The 25,735-nt window shown below is 39.1% G+C and overlaps 2 pseudogenes across 1 annotated transcript; one reads left to right on the forward strand and one right to left on the reverse strand.

The window, feature by feature from the left end:
• Window positions 1–743: 743 nt before the first annotated feature.
• On the reverse strand, window positions 744–2,950 carry LOC146487222 (uncharacterized; annotated as a pseudogene).
• Window positions 2,951–7,446: 4,496 nt separating this feature from the next.
• On the forward strand, window positions 7,447–15,680 carry LOC146487223 (uncharacterized; annotated as a pseudogene). Its single transcript, XR_014856991.1, has 13 exons — window positions 7,447–7,528; window positions 7,979–8,131; window positions 9,332–9,576; window positions 9,968–10,146; window positions 10,361–10,460; window positions 10,914–11,010; window positions 11,104–11,336; window positions 11,542–11,659; window positions 11,753–11,844; window positions 12,180–12,300; window positions 12,679–12,786; window positions 12,906–13,079; window positions 15,549–15,680. The product of XR_014856991.1 is annotated as an uncharacterized LOC146487223 (transcript).
• The last annotated feature ends 10,055 nt before the right edge of the window (window positions 15,681–25,735 follow it).

Genomic DNA, 25,735 nt, shown 5'->3' on the forward strand with positions numbered 1-25,735 from the left:
TTATAAAAATAATAATCTCTTTATTAACATATACCAAGCAAATTGTAAAAACACTATTCATTTACAAATTCTAAAAAATAGATAAAAGATACATAAAGGAAGACGAAATAGATATAAATAATAATAATAAAAGTTCAAAATTCCATAAAATAAAGAATTCCATCATGCAGAGACATCAAGATCATACAATCGAATTATACTAATGACGGCTAAACCAGTGTCCATAAAAAACCCCATATAGACACGATAGAGTCAGAGATCCGCATAGCGACATTTATTTCACAGTCTAATGATTGCTCTATCTTGCTACGAAACGGCGTTCGCGAACCTCTGACGCATGCATGTACCGATCTTAAGAATTCAAACGAGATCTGTGTCCTGAGCCAAGTGATTACAACATGATAAGGCTCGGTGTCTTTCTGAGCTATCTTATCTGCGAGATGCTTTAAGAACAGCTGACACTCGTTTCCCATTCCGCCATTGGTTCCAAACACTAAAGGCGTAAACGAACCCATTTCTTCATCTAACACCCGCTGCTGGTACTTGCGCTTCTTCTCTTCTTCTTGCTCTTTGAACACTTCCGATGTTGGCTTGCTCTTGTATCATTTGGAGTTGAAGTGCGTAACTCTAACATCAAAAAATGCCGTAACTCCTCTCGCCCAGAAACCTCCCGCTTTGATGTCCAACCTTGCCTCAGAACTTGTAACAGCGCTCCTCAAATTAACTCGCTCGTTGTCCAGGGGTTGAAGGCGTGGTTCGATTTCGACATTATTGCAGATCTTGTCGATGAATGTCATTAACAAGTTCCGTACACCGTCCTGTCTCTGCGCTACAAACCCCCCTTTTTACAAGAGAGGGCGTGACTAACGGTGAATTTATCCCCACATATGCAATGACTTGGTAAATGGACTAAGGGCAAGTCACAACGCAAGCGTAGCGAGTCTCTGAACTCTTGCTTGTTGAGGGCTAAACCTTTGTCTGCGAGTGGCATCGCATTCAGCAAAGAACTTGCGCCCTTGTCCCTCGATTGGTTAACCAGACGCAGCGCGCTTTGGAGAGGCTTGAATCAATGCTATCCATTTTCTCTTTGGCACTTGCTCTCTTAACTGATTGTTGATGCCTCTTTAGCTCCTCCGTAGATCTTTCTCCTGGCACCATGATGGTACTCTGTAAAGTAATAGAATCTACGTGCGCGGTGGTTATTAGTCTCGAGGCAGCAAACTGCTGCGGTGCCTCGGATTTCAGATCAGGAATGCCTAGACCCCCTTGACCCGTTGCTAAGTTAGCAAGTCTGCGCACCTCGTTAGGGAGAGGCTCTTATTGACCGAACAAAGTGGGGAGTAGTAAATCTTCAATCACTTCCTGGATTGGATCGACATAAACTTCAAACGATTCAATCGTGCGCATGAAGTTGAACTTCGACTTGTAACCTTTTGTGAAAGCAATATACACCTCAGGAGGCTAGCTCTTCGCTATTTCAGAGAGACGTTCGATTTCCTCTTTCCATGCACGAACCTTCTCCTCACAATACTGATCTCTGTATTCTTGCGACGCAAAAACTGCTGGCAGATGGCGCTGACCTTCAGTCGTTATGTTGACTTCCTCTCCAACACCCTCTTTGCTTCCTCCGCGAGTTCCCTAGACTTCACAATAAGCCAACTCTTTGTCCCATTCACAAGGTAACCAAACTTTTGACCTTATTATTATTATTATTATTATTATTATTATTATTATTATTATTATTATTATTTACAAGTATACTGGTTATTTACAAGTATACTGGTCCTTTTTTTCCTTTGAATAAGTGCCAGCACGAGCCATTAGTTATTTCTGTCAGTTCAGTATAAACTGTTGTTGCTTTCCTTCAAGAACCAAATGCATATTGTTTTTTGTTAAATCTAAGCCTAAACTGTAGTGATGGCTGACCCTGCAATTAATAAATACCACAAATGCTGCAAGTCAGCAAACATATCACATTATTGAAATTACAATTAAGTTCTTCACTGATGGTACCTTACTTGTAAATGCCTGACCAGTGCTTTTCAAACAAGAAACTCCCCCAAACTTAGATAATAGGTATTAAAAATAACCGCCGTTGAAATTGAGCTCCAGAATATCTGAGAAGCTTACCGCAATGTTATGAATTGTTATGAAAGCTTACGTAAGGTTATAAACCTCAGGGACAGAGAGTAGTGGGACATTCACAACTCTCATGGGTACCCCTCTCTAGAATGTTTCTTAAATTTCCTCGCTTCGAGATCAACGTTTTGAGCAAACCACAATAAAGCTGATTCTGATTTCATGCGGACCTACTGTGTCCTTATACTGTAAAATACCTCACCCCGTCTTGCATCCTGTTATCTATATCTTCAAAATTAAAACTAGCAAAAGCGTATGCAGAACGTTGGAAAAGAACAAGATTGAGATATAATAAAACGGACTGCAAAGCTCCTAAAAAGCTCCTCAGGTGCTGTCATTTCAAAACCCGAAAAAGTTTGACTGTCGGCAGAAATAACAAAATAATTGTCAAGTTTGTCAAAAATTATCACCCCAGTACAATAAAAGTCAGTCAGTCTATTTTCCGTAAATCAAAAGAACAACTTCTAAGAAACACTCGGCTGCTAAAAAAGAGGAAATCGGTGAGTTCATAGCGAAGAAATTCCTGTTCGAGATTTTGTCAAGGCGAAACATGTGCGATCGCAAACAAGATCTGCAAATCATCACATGAGCTGTAGGCGTTCTCGGAAATTTTTGTGAGCTCCTGGAAATCCACAAAATACTGCAGGTTTGAATGTGAATTTTACAGTGCTTTATGTTAAATTGATCGATTTGTCATATTTCAAAAAGCTTTGGCAAAATTTTCGCAAAACGTACTCAGTTTAATGTCTTTAATAGAGTCGAGAAATTGTGCTTTAGTGACTCGCAGTGCGCTTGGATCACGTAGCTTCATTCGAGGCGAAAATTGAACGTGTTTGCTTTTCAAGGGTGAAGACAGGTCTGTCTGAATAAATTTTTCAATTAAGAAAACTTATTGTCTGTTTATCTGTGTGTCTTGATCCTAACGGAATTTCCTCACCATGCGATCTTATGTAAACCATGGGAGTCTTGGGCCATGGGAGAGCCAAACCAAATCTGTTATTACTGTCCCATGTGTATTTTAAAAAGTGTAAACAAACCGAAATTCTCCAGCGCATACCAAATTCGCCCATATGACAACACGATCAAATTACGCTGCATAATTTTGGCACTACCTAGAGCTGTTCATTTACCCCTCTGAATTTTAAAGTTTAGAATTCCTTTGGTCGCTGACTTTGCTACAGATCATAAATACACAAAACTTGTAATCGCTAGAGAGATGCCTATAATGGCAGTCTAAAAATCCCCCTTTACCACTTGGAAAATAACCTCCCTACAAATTTGCAACCCCACTAACATATAACATACACCTACCGAAGTAACACCCCAGCTTTGCAACTTTTTCATTTATGCACAAAAAGGGAGTAAATAAAACAGACTAAAAACCTACAGTAAATGTAACAGTCACACATAATTTATTGATCTTTGAAGAGATTCCTTTTCATTTTCTTACAATGACTTTTTTTGAGGGTCACTCGAACATAGGCAATAACTTTTCATTATGGTAGCTGAAACCACATGCAGTCCTTCGAGTGCCTATTTTTTCTAAAATGCGCTAGACCAGATCGCAAGTTGTTTCTTTCAAGAATTAAGTTGATTTCGTGCCTCTCGGACACTTGCAGGTTAACCCGTTACAACTTCCCGTAGCGGGATGTGATGAAAAAACAAACATGGCGGCATAGAAATGCGTCTTCTTGTGTTCTTAACCCTCGGTAGTTTAAGTTATTTGGAAAATTTACTGCTCCTCTAAAATTTTTTTAGTTTTGTGGTGGATTTCGTACGAACTCGACCAAAAAGAAGCTGGATTTCTGATTATTTGCCGCGCTTGCAAATCGCGGCTGCGAGATGTCGATCGAGACCACTTCAAACGGTATTATGTTAATGCTGGATGCTTAGTTGGGGAGCCCGGTGAACGTAATAAATTTGTCATAGAAGGTACAAAGCCAACATGTTTATTGCTTCTTTTATAACCTGAGCAGATAATTCAGCGTTAAAAACAGTCCTTGAATCGTTCGGCAACAGCACATTTTCGCATTTTAACTTTTTTTTTTGCAGAAAATGAAGATAGTATTTCATGTTCCGTACATAGGAATACAAGTGTAGCTTGAAATAAGCATCTTCCTGAGAAAACGGTCGATTTCAGATGCTAAAAAATAAAAAAATTACACCTTTTCTCAGTGTTATTAAATTAAATGTTGACAATTAAATTCTCCTTACAATTACTAAGAAATATTACACACCCCGGGGTTCAATTCGAGTTCAATTCGATCGTGGACCGATGAGTTTATATTGCGTTGCGATTGCGTTACACAAAATATTTACCGCCGGCCAAATTACTGTGGGCTCGGAAGTTGCGCCCGGGATCAGGAGCCGGTAATTGCGTTTTGTTAGACTGTTCACAGTCCCTTCAGTCCCCCTATTTTTCTGTGGGATTACTGGTACGCTTCGATGGAACTGCCGCCATCTTGGTTTGTAAAAGCGATCGCGATCTGGGGAAAGTGTCTAAACTACCGAGGGGAGCCGGAGTGGGTGTTACTCCACTACCCTCCCCTCGGTAGCTTTGACACTCTCCCCAGATTGCGCTCGCTTTTACAAACCAAGATGGCGGCAGCTCCATCGAAGCGTACCAGTCTCGCAAATCCCACGGAAAAATAGGGGGACTGTGAACAGTCCATTGGTTTGTCAACACGATATCCCCGTAAGATTAATGAATAGCATAAATTGATAAAAAGCACTTGAATTTATGGATATCATTAATAAGGGTTGATATCTTCCCGTGGTGCTTTGTTGCATGAGTCCAGAAAGAAAATGGCGGCCGCGAAGCGGAGAGTTGCGGCCAAAAGTTCCAATCGATCTCTCGACGAAATCCTCGTTGAAGCCGATGAATTTGTTAACGAAATGAAAAAGGCTGGGAAAAAGCAAAAAAAAAAGTCGCGTTATCTAATTTTTCGCGATCCTATAACGGGCAAACGGGAAAGTAAATACCCGTACAAACCTCGATTCCAACGTGAAGAAATTGAACAATCAGAAAATGTCGATCTGCCATCTACCAACGAAGGTAACTTTAATATTATGATAACAATGTTAACTTATATTAAGCTTATTCAGTCGTGAACCAACATATACTTCCGTAATGAAAATGCGCCTTTCCGTTATCGCGTGTCGGAGATTTTCCCTTCTGGTTGTGAATTGTGCATTTTCACAAAGGATTAAGCGACCTAACTGTAAGTTTACATCTTATTCTACAACCAGCTCTTTAGTAGGAGGTAGGGGCTGATCTGTCTATCTCTGTTAACACCCTGTTTTGGATTACGTTTCACCAACACTTTTTGTTGAATTGTTGGGCAAAGTATTGTTTTTGTTCAAACATTTTGTTGTCCACAACAAATTATGTTAGAACGCTTTGTTCGCCAGCTTTCTAACATTGTGACCTAGCTTTGTTGTTTGAGTGATGTGTGCTCAACAAATGTTTCTATAGTTACTAATGAATAAATACGGATATATAGTTAAAGTCGCACTATAGCCACAAGTTGAATCACCACTCTTCCTGAATGGGATGCTAGTCCATTGCTGGGTTACCCCCGAACAGTTTGTTAGGTTTTTACCTAACAGTCACTGGTAACCAATTATACAACTAGGTGTAGGAATATATGAAAATTATATATGTGTTTATGGAAATTTGAAAATTGTGATCCTCACAGTTTTGTCAAAATCCTAATCCAGATTGTGAATCCAAAACTGGATTTTCCGTTCCTTTGGGCAAATCGTAAAAAGGATTCTGAAGAAAGATTCGATAGATTGACCCAAATCTGTTTTTTTTTTTTTTTGGGGGGGGGGGGTGGGGGGGATTTGAAATCCGTGCAAGCATTCCATTAGGAAAGGATTCAAAAAAAGTACTGTTGGTCAGCGGGGTTAATATCAGTATAGTTCGCTTTATCACTCTTTGCACCATTAACACTCCATTTTAGAAGCTGTAGATCTAGAAAAGGTAGGTTGTTGAATTTTCCGATAACCCTAAACAAAGGAAATAGTTTACAGCAAGTATGCGCTTTTCTGTACACAGTTATATGTTTTTAACACAAGAGGCTGTTATGAAAAATATTTACAGCTTGTGCGATACTTTAATAATAATAATAATAATAATAATAATAATAATAATAATAACGGGTGGTGGGTGGCTCTTCCCTGTTAAATTACAATGTACATTAATCACAATTACAAAAAAAAACAAATTAAGTTATTTACAAATTATACAATAGAAACAGGATTAACAGAAACCAATTACAGTAAAAACTAACTAATCACTTTGCACTTTGTTTCTTAAAAAATTCCTTGAGAGTCTTAAAAAAGTTCTGTAATCTTTACAGTTTGTAATTATAGTTTCTGGTAGATTGTTAAATAGTTTCGACGTATTGTCTTGGAAAGTGCCATTTTTGGTCGGGACCACTAAATAAATCTAATATTATTGAATTGCTTGAGCGCAGTTCCTTGGGGCATTCCTGTTTTATTATTTTAAGATAATCTGGCCAGGTCTCGGCGTTATGCAAAGCTTTAAAACATGATTTCAGTTCTCGTCTCTCATTGATTGGAAGCCATCCGATTTTTAGTACATCCCGAAAGTTCTTAACATAGTGTCCGAGTACAAAACTTGCAGCAGCGAATTGAACCCGTTGCAAACGGCAAAGTAAGAATTGTGGTAGAGGGTAAAATACCAGATCGGCGTAATCTAGTTTTGACAAAATCAATGTTTCTGCTAGCTCCTTTCTGAGGTCATATTTGGCGAGATATTTCAGTTTTCTTAGTATTGATAGAGTGGCGTAGCATCCTGATACCATGTGCTTGATGTGATCATCCCACTTAAGGTCTTCATTGAAGTGAACTCCAAGCAGTTTGCAAGATTTAATACGTTCTAGTTTATAACCACTGACTGCGATGTTAGGATCATACTCGTCAAGGTGATGTACTCTAGACATTTGCGGGGTGGTTTGTCAATAATTACACAAAGGTTTGCAAACTTTGTGAAGTAGGACCAAGTTCTTGCTGTAAAAGTAAAATTTATTGAATATCACTAGAAATATATTAGTTGCATGTTTCGTGTTGTTGTGTTAATAGAAATTTTTTTTTAGATTTGTCGTTCCTTTCAAAACCGCAAATCCAAAAAATCTTGTGATTGCATTGAATGCATTCTTGGATTTGACCAAAGGAACGCACCCTTAATAAGTGCAGGAGGATCACAAATTTCACTCACATTTCATCTGCAGTTCTTATACATGTATGATTTTGGTAATTCACATGTTTCATTATAAAAGTATGTTAAACTCCATTGCAGATAACATAGATTTGGATGAAGATGATGAAGTGAGGGTAGAACAAATATCCCCTAATCTTGAGGGTAAGTATTTTGTATTTCTTTTAGGGTCACAATGCATGTGTATTATAATAATTCAATGATATGAGTCTATATGAGGCATGAGTTAGGGAATGACATGTAATAACAGAGTTAACTAGTAAATTATATCATATATTTATTTAACTGGCATAATTTTAATTGGTTTATTTATTGTTGAAATAATTGCTATATATAGTGAAAAGCAAATTTCTGAGTGCACACGCAAGATTTAAGCACATAGATTTCTAAACTTAACCAAATAAAATAACCCATTAAGCTAACCAGGCCAAGCTTAGGCCAACTAAGCTTTTACTTGTTACAAATTTGTCAGAAAGTTTACTTGCTTTGGGCAATAGCCCATTTAGACAGTTGTTTTTCTCTTTAATTCATTTTTTGTGAGTCCCTTAAAAGTAACAAAAGCCATAATTATTTTATAATAATTTTCTTTCACAGATGATAATCTTGAGGCAACTTTAGCCAAATGTGATGAGTTTTTGCACTCATTTGATCTTCCTCCGTCTTCAAGAAATTGGGAGACCAGGATGTCTAATTTAACGTCCAGCTGGGACAATTCAAGGAAACTGCTCTTTGAGGCTGCCCTGAGTTGTGAGGCACTTCCATCTCCAGATTGTTGCCAAATGTGCTTGAAAGGGACAGTGCGAGTGCGATGCATGGAGTGTGCAGTTGGATTTATGTGTCCATCGTGTGATGAAAAGGTGCACCAGTTTTTGCCTTTCCACAACAGAGATGGGTATTTGAAATTATGGGTATTTTCAAGCCATACCTCCAACTATCACACTTGATGACAATGGAACTATGCAAACTACCTGTAAGTTCACCGTTAAATGGATTGGAGTGAATGAGTCAGACATATTATTCAACACGTATAATAATATTGTTATTATAATGGCGTCAAAGTTCCTTTACCCTGTTATAGAATTGTTATTTATCAACACCATGTTGTTACCTGGGGCACCGTTGAAGTCTGTTCTTAAGTTAGGGCAGTGCTTATGAATTCACATTTTCCTGCTTGTATGTAGCACTTATTGCTGGGGTGATTTTTCAAGGAGATATACTGTGATCCAGTGTGCAACCTCACTCCATTGACATTACTTCCCCTCTGAATATGGTAACCAATTTTCTCTTGCTTGACAAGAGTTTTACTATGAACCAGGTTCCACTGTACACGATGATCATAATGTTTGCCATTATTTTGCTATGTTTTCCTTTAATATAATTCTGTAACTGTTGTGTATTGAATGTCATCAATGATACAACTGCTAACAAATTTTACCACCATTTGCATTGCTACACAATGATTTTGTCAATCAAACATTAAGCTGGCTTCAAATTTTGCTCACGCCATATTATAAATGGATGTGTTGTTGTGGCCATCAGGAAAATTCAAAGCCAGCTTAATGTTTGATTGGTAGAAATTTTGTAAACGTTTCACAGGCGTTTTGGGTTGAATGACATTCCTTAGCAAATGCAAACAGTGTTAGACAGCTTAGTTATAAAATTGTCAACTGGCTTACATTTGCTCTTTGTTTTTATCTACCCTCAAGCCAAGCTATATCCAGTTGTCAAACTGTCAGAATTCTGTTCCAAGTGTAAGGAATCTGGAACATTACATCAAATTCCTGTAAATACCAAAGAGACTCTGATTATTGAAATGAAAAAGGTATCAACTCTGTACTTTTATTTATATTTCTTCCTGCTGTTTGAACTTATGTATATCTAATCTTGCACCTTTTTGTAATCTTTGTCTCATGCATGATGTGTTTTTGTGTTTCTGTGTACCTCTAGGTCGGTTTGATTTAAGCAAATCTGTAATCCACTGCAAGAGTTGCAACGTTGTGGCTCCATCCTGGACACTAGCTGATGTTGTCCAAGCAGGGTATTGGCCTGGAAGTCCTACTAGTACTGATACAAGCTATGTGTTTGATCAGGGACTTTTTCAGCTTTGGGAATCGCTCCAGAAGAGAATGCCAGGGACGTCTGAAACGTCATTTATCAGAGCACTCGAGGATGTGTCTAGGATGAAAGGACGGGTACTGTTTATAGCTCATTCCAATTCTTTATCCAATGTAGCAGGTGTTTGGGACGAATAATTTATAAACACACTAATGCATATGAGAGCTTATACACTTTCAATTCAGACTGTGTTGTTCTTTTCTCCTGCTTTATCATTTGGTAACCTAGCTTTGTCATTTATTAGCTATTATTTATTGTATGTTTTGCAAGGATTAGTTTACAATAGTACATCACTCAGATTTATTGTGTTGAATCTCCAAAGTGATGCATGCAACACCGCTTATGCAAAAATTGATTGTTTCTTTATGGCTGACTTATCTTTCATTATCATTGTAACTACAAAGTTCTGAGTATATACTGAACATATTGGGCACTGGTTTCCTTGTTTTCTTGGGTTCTGTTTTGCAGGAGCCAACAATCAATCCTTCAACTTTCCGTCGCTCATTTAAAGAGTGGAAGTTTTGCCAATATGAACTCAGTCAACTTCAAGGCATGGATTGGTCAAACTGTCCTACATGCTCTATCAGGCAGCATTCCTGTCATGTTGATGGTAACATGAAATTGTATCGTTACCAGTCATCAGGAAGGTAGGTCATGAAATCTATTATTACAGTTGTATATATCACCTGTATTTGTGTTTTAATACCTGTAGCAGCAAAATCGATTAATCTCAGAAAGCATTTGATTTAACATAATAATAATATGATCAAGATATAGTTGTCTAACAAAGAAACATGTTTTTGTCTTTATTTTTGAAAAATATATATAAATGTATTATAATAATCCTACCATTGTTTGCAGTCAAAGAAGGCCATCTTATTATGGTGATGTGTTTATTGCCAATAATAAGGATGTTGACTATCACATGAAAACAGTTTATGCAAAGCAGCCAAAATCTAAGGTCTGTCAGCTGTTTTAGCATGTAGTAGAATCATGCATGTAGCATTATTTTTTTTAACATAGGCCCAGTGGTTTTGTTGCTTCTCACACTTGATTGTCCTTTTTTACTAAGTAATATCAAAGCTCTTATTACCAAAAAAAATTGTAATCTGAACACCTCTATTTTTAACATACATTTCACTTTTACTCAGAGATCTAAAATTCATTTAAACTCTTCTCCCTGTGATCTAATAAGGACACCAATGGCTTTGCTCTGTCCTTTGTTTTGATGTAGTGTCAAGTTATTGTGTGCTATTTCTTAATTGCTGATGCATGTCAGTTTGAATATCCAATTTTCACTTGTAAATTGTTTTCCTACTGACCAAGAGATAAATACCTGTGCTGTTAATTTGACAGTGTATAAAACTTAGCTGATGTGATAAGGCAGCTGTTTTTGTGTTTGCATTGTTTACAGGATAGTGATAATAGATGTGGAGATTCCCACTGGCGGGCGGCCAACAACAGAGGCAGAAAGTCAGCCAAATTGGATGAGACTGGACTGGAGATAGCAGGTGAAACTGAAATGAAACAATGATCAATCTTTTACCTTAATTTAAATCTGGCTGATCTATAACTGTATTGACAAGAAAGTCCTTTATTTTCAGGTTGTAAGCATGGCTTGGCCCAGTGGGCAGTGAATATGTTTCAGGGGGAATTGTATGGTTATGCAAACTAGATCCATCTCAAAAAAATGATACCAGCTGGTGTCATGTATTTTTGGGAGGATATAGTTTGCAAGTACTGGAAGTGGGCGAGAAAGGCTGGTGGTCTTGATGGAAGTGACATGAAACCTGCCTTGTCCGTTATGCATGCCAAGGCTCACAATTGGACATGCCAGGTAAACTTATGTTTATCAAGTGCAAGGGAATGCCTCACCCTACACACCACCTAATGCAAGTACTTATAATTATCATTCAAAACAAATGTTTGAATGGTAATTATCCTACCTGGACCACCCTTGTTCTGCAAAATCATTTTAATATTGCAAGTCTGTGTATCAGTATTTACATTATCAATCTACTTAGACAGATTTTATCATTCAGGTTATATGGGGTGGTCGATGGCAAGATGGAAGTGCATGTTCCACTGGTGAAGAAGTAGAACAGATCAACTGTCACATGTCGCGATGTGGAAACACCACCAAGCACATGCTTCCTGAGAGTGAGTGGAAACTAAAGAAGTTATATGCTAGTCATGAAAGAAGATACACGATGTAGAACATCATTGTAAACAAATGTGATGTAAATCTTCCAGATCGGGAAGAGCTCATTACTGAGCATGCCCTGTCATAGAACAGGAGGAAAATTATTGGCATGGTGCAGAGTCTTGCAAAGCGATACACTCGTGTGAGTATGCTTTTTGACCCACCCCCACCCCCACCCCCAACACTAAATACACATACACAATTATATTATTTGATATTTAGATCGTGAGCTGAAGATTTTACACTGCAAAAGTTGACAAGGGAACATGAAGGCACAGCCCAAATCAACTATTGCACATAGAAATTGAGAGTCAATGATGTAATTGCTAAAACAATTCATGAATAATATTCCATTCCATTGTTATATTAAAGGTTAATAAAGTTAAAGGTTATTCAATTCAGGTTAATATACGAAAATACAATGTGTTGTTAGCTTCAGAATGACCTCATATTTTCTTCTTATCTTTGGTGTGCTAGGCTGTTAAGATGCAAAGTGAATCAGACAAAGAATTCACTAAAGTTCTTGTTGCATATAATGTACCATCAGTTCAATCTAAGGCAGACGAGTGGAAGAACATTGTTGTTTGTCATGCACAAGGTAAAATTGATATTGTGGGTTGTTGTCATGCATTTCGAGTTTGACAATTATTCGATGTGCAAATTATGAGCAAGGAAAATGTCCTAGTTTGTTTACCGCACCTTTCAAAACATGCTGAATCCGAAATTCAAATCACAACCTACGGTTACATTGTTCATTGCCATCAATCAAACAAATGGGATCAAAACCCACCTATCAGTTAGTTTCTAAAGCTTCCTGTGCAATGATTTATGGAAGCAAAACCACAACCTTCTGCAAAAGGCACAGTAAGCATGCAAAAGATAGGTAAGGCCATGTTCTGCCGCATTAACTATGGATCATGGTGTATTGCATTACCAATGGTTAGTGTACTGACACATCAAAATTACTGTTTGTTAGAAATAGAAGCCTTGCATAGCGCTACCAGCAGCATTCGGCTTCAAGATGAAATTGAAATGTTGGCGTCATCTATTGAACAGACCACTCGTTTAATGAGCAAATTGGCAGGTAAGTGCATGACTTTTTTCTAATAAGGGCTGGGGGTTAGGAATAAAAAAATATGTAACATATTATGTTAGCTACTAACATATTTTTCCTTGAGAATTTCTCCCTTAGTTTTTTTTTAGAGTCATCAAAACAACGATCCAAACTGCGATCAAAAATATCCGCTGACAAGGCAAAGCTAACATCTCGGGTGCAGCAGTACAATGAAGAGGCAGCAGGAAACCAAGATGCTGACCCTAACCCATGTACAGTTGCAGATATCATGACTGGAAACTTCCCCAGGGGAAATAATGCAGGTGAACTATTTATTTATCGTTGGTAAAAGGTAGGCATAGCTAACTACAGTACCGCCTGAATCCATATGTACATCAGCCGCGGGTTTCACGAGGTGGACGCAAGGGCAGTGCACGCGTTTTGCCCTTGCGTCCACCTCGAGAGGAACGAACGAAGCACGAGACGAAACCGAGACGAAACCTAGGGAATTACGCGTTCTTCAATGGCCGCGTCTTCGTGCTCTTAATTGCCTTTGTTTGCTCTTTGTTTATGTTTCATTGTTAGTTATCAGGTTGCATTTACCCAAGAGATTTTCACGGAAACCACAGCCACCTCTCGCGATCTCATCGATGCATCGCTCACGGCTTATTAAAGCTACTGTCACTGGAGATCAAAGCGTACGTCAATACGAAGGACTTTGAAGTTAAAATTCGACTTTTTCACGCATAACTTATTATTCATTGCTCAGTAAATCTGCTAGCAAAGTATCCGTGCAGAACTCGAAATTTTTCAAACAAATTGATCGAAAATGGCGAATGAAGCGTTGTCACTGTTGTCACGCTTCGATTAATTTCGTTCGCAATTTGCATACGTAATGTTTTCGTTTGTTTGCCACAAATATTTTTCTTCTTTTGCATAACGAATGAAACTTTTTTTTGTTTGCCGAGCGTCAAATAGCGTTTGTGCAGTATTCAAGCGTAATAATTTCCTTTATCGTCATCAAAACTACAAACGAACAGCTGTGACGGCACGGCCTGCCGCAATTGAAAAGGTGCAATGCGAATGATTTGCATATTTTCGATTTTCATGTGTCGGAATTTCCGAGTAAAAACTTCCGTTTCTTCATACTAGAAAAGTACACACAGAAATATTTTTTTCGGCCGCTTAGATAAGTAAATACACAAAAGCATGGATTAGAAGCAAATTACAACATTGGTTGCACCGTGCAAAAGCCGACAAGATGACGCTTACTTTTCGAAACTGACATAAAGCGCATCGCATTAACGTAAATAATAAACCATTGATAATTTTTTTTGAAAGAGAGGAAGGACATTTCTTGATCTAAAGGTAATGAATTCCTTTAAATTTTGATTTAACTTGAAACATTTCGAGAAGAACTTGAGGAAGCCACCATTAAATTATATTACGGGTAACGCATGTCGCGCGAGTCATCGGAGGAAAGCAAATAGCGCGCTCGACCTGTTTCCCGGATCTGTTTTCGGAAATCCGCTTGAATTTAAACGGCTAGAGAAAATGCATGGACGGCTTGTGTACGTTGAATTACGCGATGCTGAAAATCCATGCACCTCAAGCAGTCCAAGATTAGTCTCCTACGCGACGATTCCAAAGACCGGCTGCATTTCAAGGCGGCGTTTCATGTTTCATGCGGTTTACTTGAGAAAAAAATCTATTCAACGGAAAACAATAAACTCACAATAGGCTATAAGATGCTATTGTCTTTGGGCCTCGTCCTTTTGACCGCGGGAAATATTCAACCTAGGTTTCGTCTCGTGAACCGCGCGGTTTCGTCTCGTGAACCGCACGGTTTCGTCTCGTGAACCGCGCGGGCCTTCACGCGTTCTGCCCTTGCGGTTCACGCGTGCCAATGTGCATATGGATTCAGGCGGTACTGTATACTGATTGCTGTCCACGGCTGCTAATTGCTCAGTTTGCTGATTTACTAATTCAGACTGGGTGATCTTGCTGCGCCGTGCTGATGAGGCCCAAATAGGCCGAAACAGCTTGTTATTTGAGTAACCTTGATGCAGAAGTTGCCCAAGCAAACCTTTAACATTTTCTGTATGGCCAACTTGTAGTGTTACCCGTGTGAAATTTAACGTTTGTTTGTGTTTAAAGTGTTGGAACCAGTACTCATATTACAGGGTAACAACTTACCTGACCAATTACCATGGTTGAACAGGCCCTTGTCAATTAGGCTTATTGCTTGTTATAGCCCTCATAGCAATACAACCGTTTTTACTTAAATAGGGTGCTAAACTTCGCTCTTTCTCTATTTGCTCAATTATTGATGTTCCTATAGATACACCAGTACGTATCAAGAGATTAATCGTTGAAAAGTTTGAAATGACAAAGCGATGGGAGGAAGAAGTTTCCCTGGTCAAAATGGAGATGGCCCACTTCATAAAATTCTACATGGAGGTTGCTATGCCTCAGCTTCAGAGGATTGCAGATGAGTTGAAGGACAGCCTCGACAGTTAGCCAGTTTGATTCAAATGAATTCAATGTTTTACATTCATGTTGAGTAGCATTGTCTTTGAATGAAATATATATTTCCAACTGCTTTTCTTCTTTTTTTCTCCCAGTTTTCCAAGATCCTCCCCGTGAATTTGACGTTGAGATGCCGCTCGAGCCTGGTGAAGAGTCTGTGCAGTCAGAAAGTGTATGCTAAGAATTGCAAAACCTTTTAGCACTTGTCTCTAGCTGGAAATCATTTTGGCTAATAAAGATTTTTTTTACTCTTTTACGTTTAGGTGGAGATAGCCAGGTAAACAACTGAGTCTCAGAACACAAGAGTAATTGAAGGAAAGTTGGCGTGTGTCAAAAAGGGGATCGCGTTCTGTAAACTTCAACTGGTCAGTGCAGCAACCTCATTCAAAGCCGCTCTGTCAGGTATCAGCTTCGAGGAATCCCTTGATATCCAAGATGGTGAAAACGAAGAGGAAGATGATGATGATGTCGAGGACGATGTCGATAATGGTGCAATTTCTGATGACGAACGTGTAGACATCGATCAGCCCACTGCAGGGGAGGATCTTGAAGTCACTTGGGAAAATCTGCCGCATAGCAACCTGATAGAATGGAAATTTCCTGTAGAGATTAGCCAATCAACACTCGACGGGCGTAATAGTAGCTATGCTTGCAGTGTCATTGCGCTCATCTTTGCTCATGAAGTATACTGTCAGCGCCTTGACCTGCAATCAGTGCCTCTGTTATCTCCGCTGTGGGTTGTGCTTATGTGTGCTGCGATCAGAATTGGTAACCGGTTTCACGATAGTTGTCGCCATAGCTTGCCACAGCGTTTCCTGTCAGCAGCGGAGGCTGCTATCATTGTAGAGCGAAGTGTTAGTGCTTCTGTTGACCTCCCTTTGCCGGTAAGCGTTTTTGATGAACATGCGCCCACAACTTTGTTGTTCCAGTTACGAAAGTTGTGTACCCGTAACCACGGCCATGCTGCCTTGCTAATAGCTAACGAGAAGACGGTCCTCTTTATGCCCATCGAAAACTGCTTTATTGTCTTGGTGGATACTCATCAACATGGCCTCCATGGTGCCGAAGTGTTATTGGGGCAGCAGGAGAGCTTAGACCAATTTGTACATGCCAGCCAGACCGTGCTAGGTTTGCAGGATGACACCTACGCCAATCTTTCCTTTATTACCTTTTAAGTGGAAACCTGCGTAAGATAGGTCCAAGCTTGGGACAGTAGTCATCCTCCAGCCCTGTTCTCAAAGTCACTTCCAACACTTCTTACTGGTTTTCATACTCAGCCTTCTCCCGGCCGACGTGCATTGTTAGTTATGCCAATCAACCAAAACATCCTATCTGGCATGCTCTATCTCATCGACAATCATATGACTGTGCAGCTTTGTTAACTGTGATGTTTGACTGTCGGGGAAGCAACTGGGATGTTGCTTCCTTTGCTCGTCAGCACTTGTACAGTTATTGTTTTTGTTATGTGTTAATATTTGCTTTCTGTGTCGCCTTCACCGGTTGTACACACTGTTTAGTAACTATTCGTAATGTTTTTGTTTGTATCCGTTTCGTAAGATTGCTAGCGCTTGGTGTCCTTTGTTGGTCTACTGTGCAGTGATTTTTGTTTCCGTTTTGCGTGCCTTTGTGGCACAATGTTTGCAGATTTTTTTTTTAAAGGGGTGGGGTTCGACTCCCCAGCGCGGTTGTCGACCGGTGTCCCCCTGTTTGTGTGCGGACCCTTCTCTCTGGTATTGCACTTCTTCGCCATTAGATGTTATGTCCTACAGCCATTGCACTTACCCTACTAGGGGGCTGCTCGTCCGCCTTAAACACAATAACATATATTAATAAGTACACTGTAAGAATTGTAATAGTCTATTCAACTTTCCAGGTATTTACCATATTTCCTGCAATTAAGAGTGAAAACCTCGCTTCGGATTGGTCTAGAGAAGTGGGTAATTATAGTACAGACGCACGCACGAATGTCGTCACTGTGGCAGGACGAAGTTATTTTTTCCCGAAAATTTGCTTGTCGTCCGAGACAACAACAAACAAAACGTCTTGGAACAGATCAATGGGATATAGGGCCTTTTGTGTGCTAACAAGCTAGAATGTTTTTCGTCAGACAAAACGGATGAAATCTGTCCCCACGTTTGTCTGTGAGAAAATGCAGGAATAGTCGACGATGAACAACATCACGCGGTCGATTTTTTGGAAGTAGAAATGTGCTAGTAGAATAAAGGTTACTTTGAGAAAGCTGTTTCCAAACTTATTTGAAGTTCAGTATGCTAATTTGCAACTTCTTCATCCTAAGAAGTTCTTTACAGTTTACAACGTTTGCGAAAGCACTTGGTATGAAGCTCACTTTAGAGAATCTTAGCATTAAGGTATATAACAAATTCATTCCATTCGGGGACCGTGTGTACCGCATAGAAGATGTCAAAATGCGGCAATAATATCAGACACGCTACTCGCCTGAGGTTCATTAGCGTACTTCTTTGTTCTTGCCATATTTTGACGTCTTCTCCACGTTCAGCAGTAGGGCGCGCACGGCCAAATGGAATCTATTTGTTAGACCCGAACGTTAAAACTTCAGATCTATCAACACAAATACCTCTTATATAAAAATTCGTCAATTCGACAAATTCCAAAACAAGCAAAATGACTCGTATCACGGATGAACTGATAACAAGTGTCGGTGATTTTGCTCTTGTTTACATTTACAATGTAAATACACGTTGTTATCCTGACTGAGCTTAATTCAACCTGTGCTCGTGTAAAAACTAAACGTTTTCGTTGAATTAAAATGTCATGGAACAGACAGTCTAAATTTAAGAGAAGTGGGATAATTTTACGGAACGGTCGATTTCGGAAATGCGACAAGAAAATACTATTTCGGTTCAATTTCTTATAGCGTAACTCTCTAGAAGCCTACTTTATCCCAAATGAAAGTGACGATTTGTGTTAATCTTGCCGGAGATTTGTCATCATGGTCTTTCGTAGAATGGCCCATTTTGCCGATCCAACAAAATTGTACAAATGTAGCCCGCACTTTCGCGTCACTGTCTTTAAAGACATGCCTAACGTATTTTCCAAATTGGTGAAAATTGGCAGATTGATGCAGATCGGTAAACTACCCGGCCTTTCTCATCGTTGCTAACTCCACATTGGCGAAAAGTGGCATTCCAACCCAGACAAAACGTATCATGGTGACTTCCATTTTGCAGATTAGTGCAAATTAATTATGCTAATCTTGCCCGTTCTTTCTCATCATCCCCTCTACGGACATGTTCCCAACTTCAAATTTGTGAAGAGACATTCTGACTCAGAAAAAAACTACTTTTCACTCTCAAGCTTGGCTTTTAATCAATGACCATGAAAATTGGAGGAGATGTTAACAGCATAAAGAAGCCTACCATACTTTAGCGACAAGGTGAAAAGTCAAAACCGAAGGTCAGGAGGAAGAAAAATATGCCCCACGACCTTTGCTTTTAACCTTTGACCTTTTTACCTCCTGAGTTAAGTCCACTCGTCAAGGGCAATATGGTCACCAAGTTTCAAGGTCACAAGTGCTAATCTGGCGCTCTCTTTCACATCATCCTCTCTAAGGACATGTTCCCAACTTCAAATTTGTGAAGAGGCATTCTGACCCATATAAAAGGCACTTTTGACTCTCCTGGTTTTGAATTTTAATCAATGACCATGAAAATTGGATGAGACGTTAACAGCATGAAAAAGCCTAACATACGTTAGCAACAAGGTCAAATGTCAAAACCAAAGGTCAGGGGAAAGAAAAATAAAAGCCACGTCCATGGCTTTTGACCTTTGACTGATTTCCTCCTTGAACTAAGTTCAACCGTGAAGGACTATATGGTCACCAAGTTTCAAGGTCAACGGTCAAAAGCAAAGGTCACAGGGACTAAAAACGCATCGTATCTTTTCCTAGAAAAAAAACTACTTTTCACTCTCCTGAGCTCGGGTTTTAATCAATGACCATGAAAATTGAAGGAGATGTTAAAAGCATGAAGAAGCCTACTATACTTTAGCGACAAGGTGAAAGGTCAAAACCAAAGGTTAGGAGGAAGAAAAATATGCCCTATGACCTTTGCTTTTAACCTTTGACCTTTTTACTTATTGAGCTAAGTCCACTCGTCAAGGGCAATACGGTCACCAAGTTTCAAGGTCACAAGTTAAAAGCAAAGGTCACGAGTGCTAATCTGGCGCTCTCTTTCTCATCATCCTCTCTAAGAACATGTTCTCAACTTCAAATTTGTTGAGAGGCATTCTGACCCAGAAAAAAAGTCACTTTTGACTCTCCTGGCTTTTGATCTCTGATCACTTCCCCCCTTGACCTAAGTTAAACCGTCAAGAACTACATGGTCACCAAGTTTCAAGGTCAATGGTCAAAAACAAAGGTCACAAGGACTAAAAAGGCCTTAACGACCCAAATGACGTAATTGACAAGGATGATCCAACTGACTTGGATAATCCAATTGACTTGGATGATCCAACTGACTTTAAGGACGCAACTGACTCAATTGACTTGGATGATCCAACTGAGTTGGATGATCTAATTGACTTGGATGACCCAAACGAACTCTTTGTTAATTTTAGCAATCGCATTTCGAACGTCGCCATACATTAACGGTTTGTACTTTTGGACGGATAGTCACAGTCTTCTAACAGATGTTTTTTATCAACAGTTTTGCGAATCGCTGAAACAAGGCCCGGTAAGCAGCGTGAACATCATTACAGTCGTCTATAGGCATCTCTACCAGTCACAACTCTGTAGAGTAGGATTGGCGCAGTGTCAGAGCACTCGCCTTCCACCAATCGCCAATGGCCTGATCGCGGGTTAGATTTTTCCCCGGGTACTCCGGTTTTCCCCTCTCATCAAAAACTAACATTTGATTTGAGTTGAATTGCTTTGATTTAATAAGGAGATACCCTCGATAGGGATAACCTCCGGCATATCCTGTTGATGGTATTGATGTTTACATTGATCAGAACGAATAAAGACAAAAAAGTATGATTATTAATGCCTTGACCTTTGATTCGACAAATCCCAAACCTGTGCGTTTAACAATCCCTCTCTATAAGAGAAGCCCCAATTTTGGCAAAAATAAAACGATGATTGTACAAAAAGAGCGCAAAGTTGGTAATAATTGAGTCCAGTAACTTACTACCAGTTTCCGTAACTCGAGGTGGTTCAGATAATGATTATTACTACAAATATGACAGAAGTTGCTACTCTCTCTTCTTTACTCTTCTCTACTCTCTCTTGACCTCTTTTCCAAAATAGTACTTGCACGAAGTGAAACTTTTCTGTTCCTGTACAAAGCCCTCGCTAATTAACATATTTCAATATGTTAAAAGATTGTTTAAGTTAATACAAACATATTAAGTAAAACCATCGAACAGCTTCTCTAAGAATCCTTTTGTATTCCTTCTTCCCTGTGTTATTGCATTTATAGTATGCTTTGAGGGAAACCTGATTCATTTGAATGTCGCCTTAACTTACTTCTTTTGGTGTCCTTTATACATGTAATCAGGCGAGAGCCCTAAGGGCGGGTAGCGGGAGTCGCACAAATGTGGGCACCCAGATAAAAAGTACAAAATGCGAGCAGGAGTAATCGAAAAAGAGGGTGGGAGTCAGGAACATGGCAAATAGAAAAGAAGACTCTACATATAGGACTGAGGTAAGGTGAAAAAGAGCTAAGTCGCAGTTCAGACATCTGAAAGCACAATAGAGCACAATAACGATTCTTCTTCTTCTTCTTCTTCTTCTTCTTCTTCTTCTTCTTCTTTTTATTATTATTATTATTATTATTATTATTATTATTATTATTATTATTATTATTATTATTATTATGTGTTCGCGAGGGACCCTATAATATTTAGTGCATGAGGCGTGATATCTGCGTATAATGCATGAACGCTTCAGCGAAAGAAAAGGGTAGGGAATTTATGAGACAAATAAAACCAGGGCCACCTAGTTGTTCATTTCGCTAACATATCTGATCAAAAAGGCTTTTTGACTCAGAAAGTTGGGTGAAATGGTGACCAAAATGTACAAATATTTTGTTTTATCATTCGTAAGCTCCCCACGGGTCTGGCTACACTAGTCAGAATTTCTTGCGCAAAGGGATCAATCGTGATTATCACAATGTTGGCCAAATTATTCATTTAAGAGGTGACACCTTGCAAAGAAGAGACGAGTGCATTTCGATCGAATCCTGCGATAGAGAGAAGAAAGACAACAACAGATTTTACAGCAAAAAATTGGCGGGAAATTTGACACAAAAAATTTAACGGTAAATAATGGCCCAAGAACAGAAAATTCTGCCACACGATGGCGTAATTAAAATGTAACATTCATGTGATTTAATATCAATGTAGGTGATGACGCCTTGCTGTAAAGGGCGCTAACTAGTAAGTGCGTTTCGATACTGAACGCAGGTAATTTTTGGCCGGGAGATATAGCGACCTAATTCAGTGTAGTTCCAGAGTCCCCACATGTTCTAAACGCAAATTGTCTCGCGCAATGCTGTTTTCTATTATTGGACAAATGACAACAGAGCCCCCTAGTCGTTCGTTGCAGTAAAATATCTGTTTAGAATAGCTTTCGGCTCCAAAAGTCTTGTTTTACAAATTGTGATGAAAAGCGCTGCTAGACTTTTCTCGCTTGAAGTGTCACCTCAAACTCTCGCCATGAGTCAGCTTAGGATCCGGATTATAAACACCGGGAAGCGGGTACATGACTTGTTACCCCTGTGTGCTTACGAAACGCGAAGTGCTTAAAATCTCACAAAAAAAAAAAAAATTGGGAGCTGTACATGTGCAGGTATAAACATTCGCACAGTAGCTGGATCTAAAATGTTTGATTTTCTCCCTGCTTAAATCTGGTGATGCTAGGCTGGTCACTTCATCGCAGGAGATCGCTTTTCGATGCTAGTTTGATGGTGGTTCTTGTAAAGGTTTTTGAAACGATTTGTTAGTCTCAAACGTTTATTCCCTGCAGAACAATATTGTTGCTGCATTCGTATTCTCGAAGTCAATTTAACTCGAGCGCCGTTTTATAATCTCGAATAACTGATACTAGTTTCATACTCTAAACAATAAATTATGTTTCGCCAAAGAAATGTCTAGTATTATCTGTAAAACACGTCCTAAAAGATATTCTGAGAAACGAACCGTCGTGTTCTTCTGAGTTAATAACGAAAATTTCTTTTCACGTCATTTTGATCAAGGTTGACGTGATCTTGTTCTCGCAGCTTAATTACTTTCAGAAGGAAGAGTGAACCATTGGTTAATTTTGCTTTGCTGATAAGGAAAACAATGCAAGCCAAAACAGCCACATGTGAAGGAAAAGGTGGTAAAGGGCTGAAAATGCTTCCATTAGCTAAATAGGTTGACTCAACGTTCACTGGCGGTTTGTTTTTGGCTGACAGCTCAGTTTTTTCCGTTTGACTTTAATGTTATCTTGTGTGTCCGTGAGCCAATGTTGTGAAAACATGCTACGGACTTAAGAGGACCAACGCAACCGCCAGCCGGTGAACTTTCAAAGATAAGAAAGATTAAAGGAGAATTTTTTTTGTTTGTATAGTACGGTCCCCACTTCTCCGATTCTGGAGCAATGGAAAATTAAGGGGACCAAAGGTGATTGAAACTTGTTCAAAGATAAGAAAGATGAAAGGACTTTTTTTTATCTGAGACATTACAATGAATTTATCAGTGGATTTACTAAGATAATGTCCCCATGCATATAAATACCTGTTCCATTAATGTAGATAAGATCTGAACCAAGTGCAAAATGTTACTTCGTGACAGTGAATTATCTCTACTGCCAAGTATTTTGGCTAGAATTTTTTTGTTGTCGGTTCGGTGACGCATTACATGTACCACACAGCAGAGCAGTTCACGAGGAACGCTTAGCTAGGCTATACGGGTAAGCTATAAATCCTTATGTCCCTAAGGACCCTAAGTTGTTAATTCTCTGCGCTACGTTGTCCTGTTGAATACGTTTTGGGGGATTTAGAGCCTACTGTTAAATAGGGTCCCCACAAGGGTCTGAACAGAAAACTTTTTCACGCAGTGTAATTAACTGATTGCTGTGATTATTATGGTAAATTTATGCTGTGAAGTGAAACTAAGGAGCCTTTTATGAAAACAGATCGCTATGTTATAGGCTGAGGTGTTCATAATTTACCTAGTCGTTAGTTTAGGCGAACAATTTGACTCAGAAATTCGGATAAAACTGTGACGAAAAACCGGATTTGTTTTTTCTCGACATCCACCGGTGCGTATAACACAATGTCACAATGAATAAGTCGCCGACAGGTAAACTGAAGGAAATTTATCTTTCAAAAAAAAATGATAATAAAACCAGGGCCACCTAATTGCTCGTTTCTGTTAAGTATCTGATCGAAAAGCCTTTTTCGACTCGGAAAATCGGCTGAAATGCATGGTGACCAAAATGTGCAGCTGTTCTGTTTCACTAGTGGTCTGGCTACACTCTGCAAAATTTCTAGGGCAAATGTAGCAATTGCGATTATCACAAAGTCTGACCAAATAATAGCTTTAATAGATGAAGCATTGCTATAAGGGACGAGTCCATTTCGATCGAATCCTGTGACAGATAGACTGCGATAACTTCGACAGTAACAAATTTTGCTCACGATATCACGTAACAAATGTAAATGATGTAATTTTAAAATATGAATGTCTAGTAAGTGCGTTTTGATCGAATGTAGGTAATTTTTTTCGGGCCTACTTGTTACTAGATGGTCCCCACATGGTCTGGACATACCGGAAACATTTTCTGTCGCGCTGTGTAACGGATTGTTATTATCATCATCATGATGAATTTATATGACAAAGTGAACTAACTATCCAACCTTTTCAGAAAACTGATCGTTATTTAAGAATAATCTTTTAGTGCAGAATTTACCTAGCGGTTAGTTTCGTTGAAAAATCGACTTACAAATTCAGTCGAAGCTCCGACAAGTGTTCGGGATGGTCCCCATAATATTTAGTGCAATGAAGCGTGATGTCTGCGTATAATGCATGAACGCTTCAGCGATAGAAAAAGACTGGGAATTTATGAGAAAATAAAACCAGGGCTACCTAGTTGTTTATTTCGGTAACATATCTGATCACAAAGGCTTTTTGACTCAGAAAGTTAGGTGAAATGGTGACCAAAATGTACAAATGTTTTGTCAGGAGCCATTATAATAATACCATTGGAAGCTCCCCAATGGTCTGGCTACACTTGGCAGAATTTCTTGCGCAAAGGGATCAATCGTGATTATCACAATGTTGGCCAAATTCAGTTCATTTAAGAGGTGATACCTTGCTAAGAAGAGACCAGTGCATTTCGATCGAATCCTGCGATAGAGAGAAAAAAGACAACAACAGATTTTACAGTAAAAAAAATTGGCGGGAAATTTGACACAAAAAAGTTAACGGTAAATAATGGCCCAAGAACAGAAAATTCTGCCACATGATGGCGTAGTTGAAATGTAACATTCATTTGATTTAATATGAATGTGGGTGATGAAGCCTTGCTGTAAAGGCCGCTGACTAGTAAGTGCGTTTCAATACTGAATGCAGTTAATTTTTGGCCGGGAGATATAGCGACCTAATTCAGTGTAGTTCCAGAGTCCCCACATGTTCTAAACGCAAATTCTCTCGCGCAATGCTGTTTTCTATTATTGGAAAAATGACAACAGAGGCCCCTAGTCGTTCGTTGCAGTAAAATATCTGTTTAGAATAGCTTTCGGCTCCAAAAGTCTTGTTTTACAAATTGTGATGAAAAGCGCTGCTAGACTTTTCTCGCTTGAAGTGTCACCTCAAACTCTCGCCATCAGTGACAGCTTGGGATCGAGATTATAAAACACCGGAAAGCGGGTACAAGACTTGTGACCCCCGTGTGCTTACGAAATGCGAAGTGCTTAAAATTTCGCAAAAGTTCGGGAGCTGTACTTGCGTAGGTATGAACATTCGCAAAGTAGCCGGATCTGAAATGTTTGTTTTTCTCCCTGCTGAAATCTGGTTTATAGGTGAAGCTTTAAGAGAGGAAGCTTTGCTAAAAGGAACGAGTGACAACGAGTGCATTTCGATCGTATCCAGTGTAACGGATAGACTGCGATAACTCAGTTCGACCGAAACATATTTTGCTCACGATATCACGTAACAAATGTAAATGATGTGATTTTAAAATATCAATGTCTTATAAGTGCGTTTCGATCGAATGCAAGCAATTTTTTTGGGCCTACTTGTTACTAAATGGTCCCCAAGGTAAGGACTTACCGGTAACATTTTTTGTCGCGCTGTGTAACTGATTGTTGATATTATCCGGTCATGATGAATTTATGTGACAAAATGAACTAACTATCCAATCTTTTCAGAAAACTGATCGTTATTTAAGAATAATCTTTGGTGCAGAATTTACCTAGCGATTAGTTTC

This window comes from Pavona decussata, unplaced genomic scaffold (assembly GCF_977016875.1).
Source record: "Pavona decussata unplaced genomic scaffold, jaPavDecu1.1 SCAFFOLD_16, whole genome shotgun sequence".
Classification (NCBI taxonomy): domain Eukaryota; kingdom Metazoa; phylum Cnidaria; class Anthozoa; order Scleractinia; family Agariciidae; genus Pavona; species Pavona decussata.